Source organism: Dendrobium catenatum, unplaced genomic scaffold (genome assembly GCF_001605985.2).
Source record: "Dendrobium catenatum unplaced genomic scaffold, ASM160598v2 fragScaff_scaffold_1000, whole genome shotgun sequence".
Taxonomy (NCBI): domain Eukaryota; kingdom Viridiplantae; phylum Streptophyta; class Magnoliopsida; order Asparagales; family Orchidaceae; genus Dendrobium; species Dendrobium catenatum.
This window is the reverse complement of record NW_021319462.1, coordinates 126,185-132,140: the sequence shown is the minus strand read 5'-3', so window position 1 is coordinate 132,140 and position 5,956 is coordinate 126,185. Positions and strand designations below refer to the sequence as shown.

General features: G+C 34.4%; 1 long non-coding RNA gene across 2 annotated transcripts; it reads left to right on the top strand.

The window, feature by feature from the left end:
* Positions 1 to 955: 955 nt before the first annotated feature.
* LOC110108387 lies at positions 956 to 5,536 on the top strand. Of its 2 annotated transcripts, none has more exons than XR_003701777.1 (4): positions 956 to 1,126; positions 1,299 to 1,370; positions 1,600 to 1,704; positions 4,722 to 5,536. It is a non-coding gene; the product is annotated as an uncharacterized LOC110108387 (long non-coding RNA). The 2 variants fall into 2 exon arrangements; XR_002304459.2 differs by lacking the exon at positions 4,722 to 5,536 and adding an exon at positions 1,953 to 4,709 and having other exon boundaries at positions 957 to 1,126.
* The last annotated feature ends 420 nt before the right edge of the window (positions 5,537 to 5,956 follow it).

Below are 5,956 nucleotides of genomic sequence, written 5' to 3'. Positions count from 1 at the left end.
AGCAACTAAACAAAAGCCCATGGCCAGAAGAAAAGCCACCAATAGCAAACTCCCGACAAACAGCTATAAACATAGAAATGCAATAGAATCATGAAAACAACATTAGGGACAAATGCAAGGAATCCATGACAACAACCTCCAACCATAACAGACCAAATCATCTAGATAAAGGTAGAAGAAAGGGTACAAACAGATAACCATAGAAACAACCAGGAGCAACCCACTATAACCACAATCAATATCCCACTAGATCAAAGTAAACACATAAAAGCAATCACATAAGACAAATCACCATTATCAGTAGAATTTCGAATGAGTTTTAAATATTTTAGGCTTTCCTTCAAAAACCATAAAGTCTTGCGCCACATTTTATTTTTCTTTTTTCTTTTTTTTTTTCGCAACTTTTACAAAATCATTATTGTCAACTTGCACCACATTCATATCATAATCATCATGGGAACCAAAAATAAGCATTCATATTAGCCTCCCCAGAATCTCTAACCAGCCGTCATCCACTTGCCACCAACTATCACCATTGTTAGGCTTTACATCACATTTATTTTATTTAATGCAAAATAAAATTCAAGATAATAAATCATCATGAATTCTATCATTACATCATCATTTAATTGAATGCATACATTGCCTTTAGAGTAAACTTTATTATTTATTTCTTTAAACACTTGCCATGGAAAGCCTGTAATTTTTTCCTTTTAGTCCTCAATAAATATGCATAATATAATTTTTGCTTCATCTTCTTTAACATTCAAAAAAAAATTATCTCACACTTTCTATACTAAGAATTAAAATGATAATACAAACAAAAATATCTGGTTGACCTTAGTAAAAAGTCAAATCAAATTAAAAAAAGCAAATAAAATTAAAATAAAATAAAAGCTATTTATTGTCTGAATATATATATAATCTTAAATTTAGGCCGAGATTAGCACAGTAAACAGATTTTTTTTTTTAATGGATTCGGAGGCCTCCGGATGGGTCGGTACTTCGTTTGCTCGTACGGGAGAGTTCTAGCGGCCACGGTTCCAGAGGTAAGCATCTTCGAATCAACAGGGTATGAATCAAACAGCTAGTAGATGTTCTTGAGCTGCTGATGAAGCAATTCATGGTGTGTTCTCTTTCTATACATTTTCTTGAACGATTCATTTTTTAGTTTTGTGATTTTTTTTTTCATGATACTGGATCATTTTGTCCTCTTCTGAAACTAGGGTGTGAAATTGAGAATTCTAGATTGGCATCCGGCCGTAAGAGCACTAATACTCCTTGATTCTGTATTTTAGTTCTTTGGCCGGTGGGGTTTGTTGAAATGCTAAATGGAGTTCATGTATAGAAGAAGAAATATGATGCAAACGGTAAATTTGACTTCGATTTTTATCTATTGGTTTGCTTTTGTTAGATTTTAGAGAATTAGAATATTGTTTTTGGATATTACTTTTCATGCAGCGATACTGTTACATCAATCTGCTTTGTAGGTCTGAGTGAAGTTTGATTTATTTTTGACAATTAAGATTTGTTAGTTAGAACTGTAATCATTCTAATTGGTAGTTTTTACTCATTCATTTATTTCTTGTTTACTACTAGGGTGGAATCACAAATGAAAAGAAGAGGAAGAGCTTGATCTGCCACCAGTGTCAGATCCTGTAATTGCAAAACCCGGCAGTATTGTTATACCTGCTTCAAGTTGTGGTAAGTTGAATTTGCTATTAGTTTGATTTTCTGTTATTATGTTACGGTAGAAACTCCAAAAATCTTATGAAAGCAGTTCACTTTGCAAAAATTTAACTTTTGTCAACAAACTTGGCTATCATAGCTTGATTGTCACAAATCTATTAAGTATTTTCTGAGCTTTCTCATTGTCTTATTTGTGAAACAAGACAAGCTAGATCTCATACATATAATTTAGAATACCTACTAAAACGTTAATATGTATTTAGTTTGGGCGGAAAAAGAAATAACCGAAGTGCCATTTCAAACTGAAGTTGCTGGCTTATATATGTGAAGCCAAGAGAAAATCGAGAGGAGAACGGAAAATTTTGAAAGAGCACTGAAAGAACATCAAGAAGCTATAATTGCACGGCAATAGGACAGCCTGAATATCGCATTTTGAGTCCTGTTGCTGGCTGGAAAACTAATCTAAACCTGAAATCCAGTAAGCCGATTGTTTTCTTGCGCTGGAATTTTGCCAATAAAAACTGGAACTTTTGAATTCTTGTCCATTGAATGAGTAACTTTAAGGGGTAGGGGGAATAGTTCAAAGGCTAATAAAACAAAAATTGTAAGTTAACCACGTCATCTGATGAAACTGCCGGTCTCCATAACAAAAGAAAATTTTGAAATACAACTCCCACACTCATAACTTTTTATGCTCCCTAAGTAAGAGAAGACTTGCTCTCAGAGTCTTAAGTTACATCATTATTTTAATAGTTCTAATGCAGTACAAACATACTTATATAAAGTCAGAGAATAAAGCAACAATGTAAGTACAATAAAGGAGAATGTTATCGATAATGAGGATATATTACAAGAATCAATCTTATAAATTCCTAATAAATATTAAGCATATATGATAATAATAATATAGTAATAAAATAATTGAATAATTCTAACACCCTTCTACAAACTCATGATGTTACAATAAGAAGCATGTAGAGTTTGTATGGTGTAAAGAGGACTAAAAGATCCAAGCCAAGGGCTATTTAACATCTTTTTCAAAATTGTAGGTATGAGTCCATTGACATTAGAATGAAATTTTTCTTCAAAATATAGAGAACAATTGAGAGATTGGCATAGGGTCAAACATTTGCCATAACCATAAGTGACAAAATCATCACGAGATCTTCATAGGTTCCTTAAGGGATTTTCATGGGATTCTTATAGGATCTTTATGAGATCCTTGTGGGTTCTTCGAGATAGGAGCTGAAGACACAAAAGATAGAAAAGTGGAAAACATCCAAGTTTGCGAGAGTAGTAGCATGCATATGGTTCAACAAGATGAATTACAGTAGGCTGACAAGGTACGGGTGGATAGATTGCTAATGGCTACTAGTGGGATCTCAAGCAAGTGTAATGAGGGAATGAATCATAATGAGGTGGGAGTAGGTGAAGCGGCTCATGTGAGAAGGAAAAGTGTAGAGACTGAGCGAATAGCATCGAAGTGTGGGCGAGCGAAAATATCCGCTCTAGCATGAGAAGACCAAGTGGGTGAATCGCAAAGTGGTGACTCCTAGATGGGTAAATTGCATGCTATTATATCCATGTGAGATCTTTTGTGGAATTCTCACGAGATATTCAAGGCTTAGAAAGGTGGCTCTGATGCCATGATAGAAATCATAAAAAAGTTGTATCTTTATTTAAATAATCCTAATGCTAGTAGAAATATGCCTATATAAAGGCAAGATAATAGTGCATAAGGAAAGTACAATAAATGAGAATATCCTCTATAATGAGGATTTATTATAATAGTAAATTTATAAATTCTTAATAAATATTAAGCATATATAAAAATATTAATATGATAGCAAAATATTTCTAATACTCTAATAAACTGAAGCTGAGGTACAAGTTTTGTTTGTTTCTTTTTGGTACTTCATATATTGCTTCATAATCATATATTGTACTTGTTGATAGACCTTCTTGATCTTGTCAGCTCATCTTGCCACCTTTATAATAAATTATGTTGTATTGGTCGTCGATATAAGCTCTAATAGGGTAATGGGATTTTCCCCATATATACACTGCTTCAAAAGGACTTCAACCCGCCATTTGTCTAGTGGACTAGTTGTAATAAAATTTAGCTTGGCCTTGAGTAAGATCCCATTGCTTGATATCATTGCAAACAAAGCAATGCAACAAGTTTCTAAGGCGGTGATTCATAGTCTTTGTATGTTCATTTATTTATGAATGTGTCATCTAGCTATATTGAAGTTTGGTTTCATATTCTACCACAACGTTCGCCAAAAATGACTAATAAATTGAACATCACCATCATAGTAATAGATTTGGAAATACTAAGCAAGCACACAATCTCCCAGAAGTAAAAATTGGTAATTTGCAAAGCATCATGTGTCTTTTGACATGGAACAAAGTACGTCAATTTGGTGAACTGATTCACCACTATCATACTTGATTTTTAAGCTACTTTATGTTTGGAAGACCTACATCAAAATTCAAGTTTGCATCCATCCATGGTGACTCAGGGATTGAAAGGGGAGCATATAACCTTGTTTGCTAGCTTCTTGTTTTGCAATATGAAAAATCAAACATTCTTTGATTAGTTCGTTAACTTCTTTTTGTAAAGAGGGCCTATAAAATTTTCTTATATTAGGGATCTTGCCTTGTCTTGCCCAAAATGGGGCTATAAGGCCTCCAACTTGGAACTCAAGTAGGATAATTTTCAAACCAAACATCAAGAAATTCACAATATGTTTAAAATAAAAACAAATATCGATCTTAAAAATGAAAATACTAGATGGTATAGACCTGATATCGCTTTAATTCCTTGTCAAAATCTTCATCTTTAAAATGAAGTTTTGTATCATCTCATAGACTAACCACTTTAGCATACCTAAATGAACATGTTGGTAGTTAATGGCATCAACAACTTGATTTTGGACACCCAATTTATACTTTAAGATATGGTAAATTAAGAAAAGATATTTATTCCACTTGTCATGTCGATCCTTAATCTTACTTTGGTTATGCAGGTAATTGAGAGTCACATGTTCATAAAATAATATAAGCTTGCTAGCAAGAAGGTTGTGATTCCAATGTTCCAAGGCTCGAAATAGGTCATATAATTCTAACCTCATTGAGTTGTTTGTTGAAGAAATTGACTAAATGATTTCCTTGACTTAGAGTGGCCCTAAACCTCACATTGGAGGCATTACAATCTACCTGGAACACATTGTTGAGATTTGAAAGAGCTAAAATGGGGCCTAAATGATTTTTATTCCAAAGGCATTGAAGATAACTTATGCCTCTGGCGTCTTAATGAATTTGTCCCTTTTGAGTAATTTTCTCAAAGGAGCAATCATAGAACTAAAAGATTTGATTAAGTGCTCGTAAATTAACACAAGATCTTGAAAACTCCTCACATTCGAAAAGGATCGAGTAGGCCACAACTCCAAAATAGTTGTTTCTTTTCTCTATTCATCTTGATTTATGCACAACAAATAGTACACCTTTGAAAGTGATTCTTATTTGCTGATAAATGATATTTTTTTAGGTTAGCATACAACTTTTTTTGTGTTAATGTTTTAGATATCCATTGTAGATGCTGCAACCGATCTCTCTTAGGACAACTATGCACGAAGATGCCATCAATGTAAACCATCTTGAACTTTTTATGGAACGGTAAATATCCTTGCATCGCAAGTCATGTAAAAGGTGTTCAATGCATCGGAGAGGCTGAATGTCATCACCATCCATTCACATAATCCATCCCTTATTTTGAATGTCTCCTTCTATTTATCTCCCTACTTCATGAATTTGATAGTACCTTTATCCGCTACACAAATATATCTTAGGGGCTGTTTGGTTGCCTGAATTAGGAGGGTAAAGTAAAAGAATTACATGTATTTGTTAAATTTGATTGTTTGATTAATTTTGAAGGGAAGGAATGAAATACCTCCGAAGCAATAGCGAGTATTAGTGGGGTATCAGTGGAGGCAATTCGCGCGACTTTGAAACCCGCTCAAATTGAGCGGGTTAGAAATTCTTTGCAGCTGTTGCGCGATGATTTCGCCGCAGCTCCTTCTCCGTTCTTCCTTGCTCTCTTCTCCATTCCTGCGATTGCGCTGACGTTCCCGCATCGTCGCTTCGCCCTGGTTCCGCAAAACCGTCATGGAACTCTTCCTTCACTTCGGCGTCGACTGACGTGGGAGATCCCGACGGACAACCTTCTCCAGTCCGCGAGCACTACGACCTCTTCTAACATTCT